Source organism: Ornithorhynchus anatinus, chromosome X1 (genome assembly GCF_004115215.2).
Source record: "Ornithorhynchus anatinus isolate Pmale09 chromosome X1, mOrnAna1.pri.v4, whole genome shotgun sequence".
In the NCBI taxonomy this organism is placed as follows: Eukaryota; Metazoa; Chordata; class Mammalia; order Monotremata; family Ornithorhynchidae; genus Ornithorhynchus; species Ornithorhynchus anatinus.
Genome location: NC_041749.1, coordinates 6,848,349 through 6,860,901, shown reverse-complemented (window position 1 = coordinate 6,860,901; position 12,553 = coordinate 6,848,349). Strand labels below are relative to the sequence as shown.

The 12,553-nt window shown below is 40.7% G+C and overlaps 1 non-coding gene across 1 annotated transcript; it reads left to right on the top strand.

Annotated features, from left to right (window-relative positions):
- Positions 1-8,492: 8,492 nt before the first annotated feature.
- LOC114806912 lies at positions 8,493-8,630 on the top strand. The gene has a single exon (XR_003754965.1). It is a non-coding gene; the product is annotated as a small nucleolar RNA SNORA7 (small nucleolar RNA).
- Positions 8,631-12,553: the final 3,923 nt, after the last annotated feature.

Genomic DNA, 12,553 nt, shown 5'->3' with positions numbered 1-12,553 from the left:
CAAGCATACATACGACTTCCAGTTTTCAGTTCCCCGGGACCAAAATAAGCAGGAGTATTATTGGTGTCCGAGTAGGAGTTGTATTTTGATGGGACACCATTGCGGTATTTCTGAGTAATCCAAATATAGTCAAACCAAATGTTTTGGAATGACTCAGTTTTCAGAAGGCATGTCGGATATTTTAAGGTTTTAAACTAAGGCAGAGATCGTCCTATAAATCTCTTCCCTTGACTCTGAGCAAATTTGAACAACGGGTTTCCTCTTTCTTTGCTCTCCTTCTATCAGGTACCTGGGAACTCACATTTCAATCAATAGATCTGATCTTTTCAAATGAAATGATCTTCCTTTATTGCGTCGGGTATAAGAGGATTTATAAAAGGATAGATTTATATTTGTTTCCAGCTCAGATTCTATTAAAAATGAATATCCTTTTCTACTTAGATTATTTATTTCAAATGATTCCTCTCATCATTCTCTCACCCTAAATTCAAGCCATGTTTCAAGGTGGTATGTTTGAATCTATGGAGGAATTATTAAGTAGAAATACATCACTACCAAAACATAGCCAATGGCAACTTAAATTTTCCCGATTTATGTCATTGGCATTAAGGAGAGATTCAGCTTGGTCAAAGGCTCGATTTATTAACAGCCCTAGAGAATAGGATAACAGTAATCATTCTTGGTTTGTGGAAAGCAACGTTAACAATCCCAGAGTCTTTTACAAACAAGACCCTCATGAGTTAGGAGACAAACAGTCCAGATTTATCTGAGCCCCTGGTTCTCTATTTTTAAAATGGCAGTAAGCAATTCCCACCACATCAGTGACAGAAACAGAAGCTAGGGAATACAAATTCTCTTTCCTTTTGATAATAGCGGTGAAAATCTGAAACTGTGTTTTAGCAGAGTAAAGGTTCATTGGGGAGGTAATTGATGAATAAGTATCCATTTTCAATGAAATTTTATAAGCCTGGAGGGTTTCCCTCAAAAGATTCTTAACTCTCTCCTGTACTTCTTCTGAGACGAGGAGGAAAATATTGATGGATTCATAATGGAGAAATAAAACAACACTTATTGAAGCATAGAACATTTAAGTTGCAATCTTAGTAACCTTTACATTACCTTGTACAGTGCTCTGCGCTTTAAAAAATACTGGTACCGCCATAATCATGACTCTGATCAAGCTGTTGTAATATAAGGGTTAGACTTTCGGCCTCCACCATTTCTTAAGTGCTTACTCTGTGCCAGTCACTGTACTATACTCTGGCAAAGATAAAATCAATCAAACAATCAGTGGTTATTTATTGAGAGCTATGTGCAGAACACTGTTCTAAGCGCTTGGGAGAGTACAATACAACCGAAGTAGCAGACACGTTTCCCGCCCATAACGACCTTACAGTCTAGAGGGGGAGACAGACTTTAATATGAATGAAACCACAGAGTACCACATAATGTAGCAGACACATTCCCTGTGCAAATTAAGAATGATGGGGAACGTGAAAGGGTTTGGAATTCTTTAGCCAGAAGATAAGGCTTAATGATGGAGTTTGCATCTGTGAAGGTTATTACACGGATAGGACAGCTGTTCTTCTTTTCCCCTGAGAATAGTATAAGAGGAAATGGCCTTTCCACTGCAGCCTGATGGGATTTTGATCAGGGATTCGTAAACATTTCCCATCAGCGGAAGTTTTGAACGTTGGAATGGGTGTCTGTCAGAGCCTCGGAAAACCACTTTTTGTGCCATATTTTAAAGGATATTTGTCCGGGTTGGCTTAGCCACATAAGGCAGGTGGATAGATCAGGTAATAATGATAATTACGGTATCTGTCAAGCACTTACTTTGTGCCAGGCACTGTACTAAGTGCCGAGGTGGATACAAGCTAGAGTTGGACATGGTTCCTGTCCCACGCGAGGCTCACAGTCACAATCCCCATTTGACAGATGGGAGAACTGAGGCCCAGAGAGTGAAGTGACTTGCCCAAATGGCAGAGCTGGAATTAGAACCCGTGACCTTCTGACTCCCAGGCCCATGCTCTATCCACTACGCCATGCTGCTGGTCAATATCTCTTATGGTCATTTCCAGCCCTACAATTCTGGTGATATCAACATGTCACTAAACACCAGAATAATTTGGCTACTCCATCTTCTGGTAGTGCAAAATGGCTCTTTATAATGTAAACTCAGTCATCTCCTGCTCTCAATCAATGGTATTTATTGAGCACGTACAGTATGCGAAACACTGTTCTAAGCCCTTGGGAGAGTACAGTCAATTAATCCATCCACCAGTCGTATTTATTGAGTGCTGACTGTGTGCAGAGCACTATACTAAGTGGTTGGGAGAGTACAGTCCAACAGAGTTGGTTGACACGTTCCCCGCCTACAAGGAGCTTACAGTCTAGAGGGCGAAAACAGATATCAAGGTCAATTACAGATCTATATATGAGTCCTGGGGGACTTAGGATGGGGTGAATAAAGGGTGAAAATCCAAATGCAAGGGTGATGCAGAAGGGAGTGGGATTAGGGGAAATGAGGGTGTAGACAGGGAAAACCTCTTGGAGGAGATAAGGATATGATACAAGATTTCGAAGGTGGGAAGAGCGATGGTCTGTCGGATACAAAGGGGGAGGGAGTTCCAGGTCAGAGGGAGCACGTTGGGTGAGAAGGATGGCCGCGAGATAGATGAGATTAAGGTACAAGTGAGTAAGTTGGCATGAGAGGAGTGAAGTTTCCGGGCTGGGTTGTAGTGGGAAATAAGTGAGGTAAAATAGGAAGGGCAAGATGTTGAGGAATTTTAAGTCATTGTGCATTCCCTGCCCACGAGGAACTTACTTCTAGAGAGGGAGACAGATCTGAAAATTACGTCTGTGGAAATAAATGCTGTGGGGGTGAGGTTGGGGTGAATATCTAGTGACTAAGGAATACGGCTTCAAGTGGTCTTTTGGGAGGGCCTCTTGCAGAAGATATGATTTTGGTAAGGCTTTGAATGTGGGGAGAGTAGTGGTCTGTTGAATACGAAGGGGTCCAGGTATGTGCGTTGGGCAGCTGAGGATACCTAAATAGTAATAATAATGATGGCATTTCTTAAGAGCTTACTATATGCCAGGCACTGTTCTAAGCACTGGGGTAAATAGAAGATAATCGGGTTGGACACAGTCCCTGTCCCACAGAAGGCTCACAGTCTTAAACCCCATTTTACAGATGAGGGAACCGAGGCACAGAGAAGTTAAGCGACTTGCCCAAGGTCACATAGCAAACAAGTAGCCGATCTGGGATTAGAATCCGTGACCTTCTGACTCCCAGGCCCGTTCTCTAATGACTAGGCCATGCTGCTTCTCTACTCGGCCGTGCTTCGGGGCTCAGAAGGGCTGAAGAGGCAGTGCAAGGAAGGGGATGTCTAACCTGGGGAGAGTAGAGATTAATTAAGGAAGGCCCCTTGGGCAAGGCAAAACTTCAGAAGGGGCTGAAGTTTACTTTACTCTATGAAAACTACTTTAAAATATGATTAATTCTCCAAACCAGCAGAATCACTGCCATTATAAATACTAGTACAATTTCAGATCAGGCCTGCCCCCTCCAACCTCACCTCCCTTCTCTCCTACATCCCAGCCCGCATGATCCGCTCTTCTGGTGCCGCTAACCTCACTGTTCCTCCATCTCACCTGTTTCACCACCGACCCTAGCCCACATCCTGCCTCTGGCCTGGAACTCCCTCCTTCCTCAAATCAGACAATTACGCTACCCCGCACTTCAAAGCCTTATTGAACGCATATCCCCTCCGAGAGGCCTTCCCTGACTAAACCCCACTTTTCTTCATCTCCCACTCCCTTCCGCCTCACCCGCCCTGACTTCTTCCCTCTGCTCTTCCCCACACCCAGCCCCACAGCATTTATGCACATAACTTTAATTTTATGTATTTGTATTGATGTCTGTCTCTCCCGATCTAGACTGTAAGCTCACTGTGGGCAGGAAATATATATGTTTATTGTTGTACTCTCCCAAGTGCTTAGTACAGTGCTCTGCCCACAGTAAGATCTCAATAAATATGACTGGCTGAATGAATGAATGAGATTATCCTAGAATGGTCATGAGTTTTAGTACATCGGATGTAATTCTCCTCTTTATACTCCTCTACTTCTCCTAACTGTTCTACCGTGGCTCTACAACATCTTTTTCTAAAATAGCACACTTGTTAAAAGCTTAAATGTTATTTTGACAGGTGCTATATGAAAAAACGGTCTTGGAATCAGGATGTAAAACACCCATCTTCCCTTGAAGTTCAAGTTGGGAGAAAACAGAAAAATCTATCCCGATATCGTTAAATGATTTCCGAGCTTGTCTTCCCTGTTTGGATTCGTTTATTTGTAGCTTGAATTTTCTTGTTTTCCAGCTGATCTATTTTTGGCTGAATGATGTTCACGAAGAAATCATATCTCGAAGAAACGGGGACCGATATTAAATAGAACTTGGTTCGACAGAGCTTCGTCCAGTCTCAGGTGATCTCAAAGCACTTACTAAGCCACGCCTTATAGAAATAGTGTTGCTACAGTTCTTTGTCAGACATCCAGTCAATACATAATCATTTGCTTACACAGAGCCCAGTGGTTTAAATCCGATTCCTCAACTGGGCTCATTGCTTGAGCCCTGGAGAAGAAAAGAGATGGATAATCCAAGATTTAGTCTGTGAATTTTTTAATAGACTAAATCGTTTTTCTTTCTTTTTGGCCTTTATCTTGTTTGATCCTCCATTTCCTTCCCCTCATTCTTTTTTATCACTTCCTCCCACTAATCCCCCAGCACCTTTCTCATTCCCATTTGCTCCTTCTCCAATTGGTTTCTCTTTCCAATTCTTCTCATTCCTTTACTGTGAGATACTTTGTAGTCGAGACCTCTGGTAACTGATTTTAAAATAACCTCTCACTACAATTGTAAGGGCTTTAACCTTTTCTGATCTCAGGAAGTCCAAATCTTACTAAATGTCACTAAAGGAAACCAAAAAGTTAAAAAGGTAAAAAGTTTGATCTCCTTCAATTTCACGCGGAACCTCCCTGTCGTAGCCTTTCCTCTATGGAAAATAGCTGCCCCTGAACTTCAGTTTTAAAAGTATTCATTTGAGTACTTCATTCATTCATTCAATTGTATTTATTGAGCACCCATTGTGTGCAGAGCACTGCACTAAGTATTTGGGAGAGTACAATTCGTATGAAGCATTAAGATATTTTAGGAATGCTAAGAAATCCAAGTAACAGTGAGTGGCACATAGTAAAAACTCATGGAAAGAGTACGGGCCTAGGAGTTAGAAGACCTGAGTTCTAATTTTAACTCTACCACTTGTCTGCTTTATATCCTTGAGCAAGTCACTTGACTTTTCTTTGTCTCACTGTCCTCCTCTGTAAAATGGAGAAAAAATACCCCTTTTCCCTCCCACTTAATCTGTAAGCCCCACGGGGGACAGGGACTGTATCCTCCTGGCTGCATATGTTGTATCTACACCAGCATTTAGTATATATTTCTACTTATCCTTTATGCTTATTTATAAGTGCTATAAAATTATTATTTTTTTGGTCATAATTGAGTATTTTGCACCTTAGAAATGGTGAAATGAACCAAGTTGTTCAGTATCTCTATTTAAAGTATTCATTTACAAGGATTAAACCAATGACAGTTGATCCCAGGTTTCCATCAAGCCCCTCAAATTCAAAGATGTCACTGAATTCTGTTGACTAGGCAGCGTGCAGTCCAGGGAAACACAGATAGACAGAGAGAGTGAAAATAATAAAAAAAAGGTTGCCAGGATGCTCAAAAGCCCGCAAAATAGAATATGGCAATAACAAGGTGTCACATTTCCTACTAAGTTGAAGGTCCGCAAGGCCGTTTTATTGTCTGACCTTCTATCCGGGTGTATCTACGACAGTTTCTGGAGCAGTTCCCACACTATCAACCTACAGATCACAGTCAACATCAAATGACAGGACTAAATAAGTAACAATAAGGTTCCCGATTGCAATCGTCTCAACACCATTGAAGCAATGGTTTCAGCAAGACACCTCAGCTGTAGCAACGTGGCTTAATGGAAAGAGCCCCGGCTTGGGAGTCAGAGGACGTGGGTTCTAATCCCAACCCCGGCACCTGTCTGCTGTGTGACCTTGGGCATATCACTTAACTTCTATTTGCCTCAGTTACCTCATCTGTAAAATGGGGATTAAAACTGTGAACCCCACGTGGGACAACCTGATAACCTTGTATCTGCCCCAGTGCTTAGAACAGTGCTTGGCACATAGTAAGCGCTTAACAAATACCATTAATATTTCCTCAGCTGGGTAGAACATGGGATAAGAGTGGGTGACAGCAGGATACTTACTCATTTGCTATCTGGTAGGAATAATTCATTCAATCATTCATTCATTCAATCATATTTATTGAGTTTACTGTGTGCAAAGCCCTGTATTAATATGATAACTCTCTTTATTAGTGCTTAGTACAGGGCTCTGCACACAGTAAACACTCAATAAATACGATTGAATGAATGAATGAACGGTGGTATTTGTTAAGGGTTTACTATGACTAAACCTGAGGTAGGTTAAACATAATCAGATTAGATCCAGCGCTTGTTTCACATGGTGCGCACAGCCAAAGGGGGAGGGAGAGCAGGTATTTATTTACAGATGAGAAAACTGAGGCATGTCTTTGTTTGTTTTTAGTTTTTATGGCATTTGTTAAGTCCTTACTATGCTCCAGGTACTCTATTAAACACTGGGATAGGTACAAGCTAATTAGGTGTATTAAACGCTGGGGTAGGTACAAGCTAATCATTCATTCATTCATTCAATAGTACTTATTGAGCACTTACTATGTGCAGAGTACTGTACTAAGCGCTTGGAATGTACAATTCGGCAACAGATAGAGACAATCCCTAACCAGTGACGGGCTCACAGACTAATCAGGTTGAACACAGTCCATGTCCCATGGGAGGCTCGCCATCTTAATCTCCATTTACAGATGAGATAAATGAGACCCAGAGAGCACCAAAGTCATATAGCCGACATGTGGAGGAGCTGGGATTAGAACCCAGTTCCTCTGACTTCTAGGACCCTGCTCTTTCCACTAGGCCAAGCTGCTCCTCAATAATCTTATTAATGAGATTATAGTTTTTCATTTCCCAAATTCTAATTTGGTTCTCTAATGCCAGGCCCCATACAAATACAGGCTTGTTTTCTTATAAATTTCACGATTCTGATTACTATTTAATAATAATAAACTTTATAGACAATTTTATAGTCTGTGCTAAAGGATATACATTCCCTCTCTATTAAACTCTCCTCAGTGCTTATTATAGTACTCTGCAGAGGATAAGGGCTAAAGAAAATTCCATAAACCTATTGATTTTACTAATGCAGCAACTGAGGTATAAAGCAATGAAGTTTCAAGGAGACCTAGGCACTGTATAAGGCTTCTGCCTTTTAATCCTTTTCTCATTTTATACTCTGCTCTGTCTGGTATTTAAAAACATCGAGGTAGAGAAGCCTAGGTTACTAAATGAGGAATATTCACTCCTGGCAAGTGGGGTGAATCAACAGTGCTTATTGAGAGCTTACTGAGTGCAGATCTCCGTACTAATCACTTGGGACAGAGTTGGTAGACGCTTTTCCTGTCTTTAAGGATTTACAGTCTAGAGGGGACATTAAATACATTAAAATAGTTTTAGGATAGATATGTAAGATCAGCATGTGGGAAGGCTCTGAGCTGGACCTCTCCACTTCTACCAATCTTATTTATTGAGTAGTTACCATGTGCAGAGCACTGTACTAAGCACTTGGGTGACTACAGTACAGGAATATAATAGAACCATTCCCTGCCCACAACGACTTTACAGTTTAGAAGCACTTCTCCTCCATCTCTCCCAACTTCCCCACGGAGATCTAGCTAATAAAAATAATAATAATGATAACAATAATTATGGTGCTTGTTAAGTGTTTACTATGTGCCAAGCCCTTTTTTAAGTGCTGGCATAGATACAAGCTAATCAGGTTGGACCTAGTCCCTGTCCCACAAGGGGCTCACAGTCCTAATCCCCATTTTACAGAGGCGGGAACTAAGGCCCAGAGAAGTTAAGGGACCTGCCCAAGGTCACGCAGCAGACAAGTGGTAGGCCGGGATTAGAACCCAGGTCCTCATGTCTCTCAGACCTGAGCTCTAGTCCCCAAGTGCAGACCAGAGGAAACTGTCGATTTGCGCTCTGTTCCTGTACCTGAATCTGATTCTTTCCCTAAAACCTGTGATTCAGAATAGCAACTGGAATGATGGTGTCACAACTAATAACTGAAATCCAATATCACTGTCACAACCCGTTATGCTAAAGCCAACAGGTCGTTCGCAGTTCTTAACACCATTGTTCCAAAGCAATCTACGAATTTGGAAGTAGGGGATTACCTAACATTCAAAGACTATGAAACCAAGCCTTCGTCTAAATAAGATTTCACTGCTGTAATGATCACTTAGCCTCTCAGGATGGCACCTGGAGAGTTTCCAGTCCTCTACCAGTCTCGGTCACGGGAGGGAGAGTGAAGCAGATGCCTGTCCATTCCATTCCTAGCTTGGGCAATGGCTAGCGAGTGGAAGTCCGTCTGCTACAAGTCATTCATTCATTCATTCAAACAGATTTATTGAGCTCTTACTGAGGGCACAGCACTATACTAAGCACTTGGGAAGTGTAGTTCGACAACAAATAGAGACAATCCCTGCCCTCAGTGGACTCTCAGTTTAGAAGTGGGGAGACAGACATCAAAACAAGTAAACAGTCAAAACTCACCTGCGCTGGGCAGCAGAAGCATCTGAGAGAATAGAGGGCGGAGACACAGGTTGACTGCGCTGAAGGAAGCGATAGTAAACCATTTTTGTAATTTTACCAAGAAAACTGTATGGATTCGCTACCAGAACACTTGCAGATGGATGTGGGACATTCTAGGAGAGAAGTGTCCATGGAGTGGCTATGGGTCGGAGACGGCGCGAAGGCATGAGACAAGACAAAAACAATGATCACTTAACTCACTGTATCATCGGTCACCTGTCTGTCAGGGACGTTGGAAGAGTAACTTCAGGGGAAAAATGAAAGATTTCCCCAAACCATCTCAGACCAAAAGTACTAATAAATAGAAAAATAAAAAATAAAGTAGGATCTCAGTAGTGCTTTTACTATAATTTGGTCCCCCAGATGGTAGACTCTTTGAGGGAAAGGAACACGCCTATCTATTCCACTAAGCACTTAGGTGAAGGTGCTCAATAAATACTATTGGTCAATAACTTAAGTCAATGGACTTTGAAGTTCAACTACTTACGATGCTATTTTAATTAGGCAATTTATGGGTTTGGCACCATCTTTTACAATGTATAAAAGATTGCCATGAAAAATTAAGAGGAAACTCACGAGAAATGTTACGGAAACCCTAGGGGAATTAAATAATAGCAAAGCAAAAAAAGGAGAGGGGTGTGCAGTATGGAGTTGCAGAGAAACATTATTATAAAAGTGCTGCCAGTAAAGTTATCACTGACTCCTAACTGAACTATAAGGATATTAAGATAGAAAATGTTGAGATGAATAGACTGTTCTAACTTTAAAACAATATTAGTAGTTTCTATTATCAAGAAACTCTTTTTACTTTTAAATAGAAAATCTCGCTAGATCTTATAATTTTAGGGAGCCTTGCTTAGACCTTGAATTTGACATAATTAAAACCCATACACCAATCTACATCACCAATCATCAAACAGATATAATTGTTGTTTATCTCTAAAACCATGACATCCAGTTTTTTTAAAAAAATGTTAAGTATTTGTCCTCAAGCACCTCTTGTCTAAAAACCTTTTAGATATTTACAAATGTTACAAACCAAAAAGGTCTGATAAAATCAGCCTGTATAAACAAGGTAATAACTACATATCATCCCTACTTGTTTGCTGTAAGGTCTTGGGTAAGTCACCTGTTCATTTTCTTTACCTAAAAAATGGAGATAAAATATCTGTTCTCTCTTCCACTTCAACTGGGAGCCCCATGTGGGACAGGAACTGTGACAGTTATCTCTTCTATCTACCACAGCCTTAGCACAGTGCTTAGACGATGTGTTCAATTAACAACATCTATCAGTATTACTATATCTTGAAATACAAACATGTTCTTTTACTTTAGTTGATACTTCACCATCCCCACTGCCTTTTTGATGCTCAAAGCTCATTTTGGGGGCTCCTCGTAAACATTTCTGCATTCTACTCTTCTATCACATATTCATATCAGTAGTTCTAATAAAGATGTCCTTTGGTATGAAAATGGTTTTTAAATGGTTTTAAATTGTTCATTAAAAGTAATTTTCCATTAAAGTTTTCTCTTAAAACTGAATTATTCCTTCCAGCACTGCACCTCCGTCATCCATTTATTCATTCAATCATATTTATTGAGCACTTACTGTGTGCAGAGCACTGTACTAAGCACTTGGGGGAGTACAATAAAGCAATAAACTGAAACATTCCCTGTCTACAACGAGTTTATAGTCCTTCACGTTAATCAACTCTGCATCCCTGTTTTAGGTCAATATTAATGCCTAAGGCTCATTTAAGCCCTCATGGCATTTTCTTTATAGTCACTCATAACCACAAGCTATAGGAAAATCTATAATAATAATAATGATAATAATAGTAGTATTTGTAAAGCACTTACTATGTGTCAAACACTATACAAAGCCCTTGAGTGGATACAAGATAATCAAGCATTACTGTTGCATTGTGCTTTCCCAAGTGCTTAGTACAGTGTTCTGCACACAGTAAGCACTTAATAAATGCTTTTGAATGAATGAAAGGTACCACTTGGGGCTCATGGTGTTAATAAGAGGGAGAACAGGCATTGAATCCCCTTTTTGCAGATGAAGGACCTAGGTCAGGGAGAAATGAGGAGACTTGCCCAAGGTCACAGAGAAGACAAGCGACGGAGCCCGGATTAAAACTCAGGTCTTCTGACTCCCAGGCCTGTGTTCTTTCCATTAAGTGACACTGCTTCCCGTGTGGCTTAGGGGACAGAACCTGGGAGATGTACAAGCACATAAGCAACAAACATATCAAAATAATAAGGCAATTGCTCAGTATTTTTTAAAAAAAGTTTTAGTTTTTGTTTTCTTCTGTCTCTCTTATCCCCAAGTCTCCCACTCAGAGCTCTAAAGGACACGTCAGTTCCCTTGTGGAGGCATAATTCTCTCCCCTCCATAATTTAAATCAATACAGGTATCCGTGTGATAATTTAGCTTCTCCTTCGGCTTTTTTAGGGACTGATCTGACTCATTATTGTCAGCTATTCAACTGGGAGGTGTAAATATGGGATCAGAGAGAATAAGGGCGTTTGGGACTCGAGAGGAGGTCAGATAAAATATAGCAAAATCTCACACCATCTCAGTCAATCAATCGGTGGTATTTATCGAGCGATGACTATGTGCAGAGAACATCCATGCAGAGCACTGTACAGTGCCTGTTTACTCGTTTTGATGTGCACATATATCTATAATTCTATTTTTTTATATTGATGCTATTGATGCCCGTTCACTTGTTTTGCCGTCTGTCTCCTCTCTTCTACGCCGTGAGCCTATTCTAGGTAGGGCTTGTCTCTGTCTGTTGCTGAATTGTACTTCCCAAGTGCTTCGTACAGTGGTCTGCACAAAGTAAGCGTTCAGTAAATATGATTGAATGAATATATTTGGTCTCAGGAACCCCGAGTTCTAATTTTGGTTCTGCCACTGGCCGCCCACATGTGTTCTTGGGCAACTCACTTAACCTTTCTGGGTCTCAGTTTCCTCATCTGTAAAATGGGGAGAGGAGAGATTGTAAATCCACTGTGGAACAGGGACTGTGTCAAATTAATACTCCTGTATCTTCCTCAACGCTGAGCATTGTAACTACTCAGTAAATCACCATTTCATCCCTTTACAGAAATGACTCAGAAGGTTACCAATTATATCCATTTTCCTCCTTATTTTGGAGATTCTTACACTGGAACAGGGAGGAAAGGGCATAGATTCGTAGAGGCTTAGAACAGATGAATTCTAAAACTAAAAAACGGGAAGGAGAAATTCCCCACAAAGGATTCTAAGGATTCTCCTTAACTTCCTTCAGATAAGATCTCATTTCACAAGCCAGAGTGCTCTCTCCGCTCATTCAGTTGTTGTTCAATCTGATTCTTTTTCTTTTTTCTTTCTATCCTTTAACTTTTACTTTGTTTTCTTCTTAGGCGAATGCGAGGAATGTTGGGGGCAGATATAAAATAGATTACTTCCAAATTTGTTGCTAGGCACAACCGTGAATAACAATCGGCTCCAATTGAGAAGGGAATAGTTATTTATTTTCTCAATAGGAGGGAAATTCTTTATTATTATATAAAATGAGTCTGTGAAGAAGGCAAAAATCATCCAGGAAATTCCTAAACTCTATAGTGTGAACAGATTCATAAACAACTTAACCATTATCAGCATCCAATCAATCGGATCAAACAGTAGCATTCATTGACCTTACTTGTGCGGAGCACTG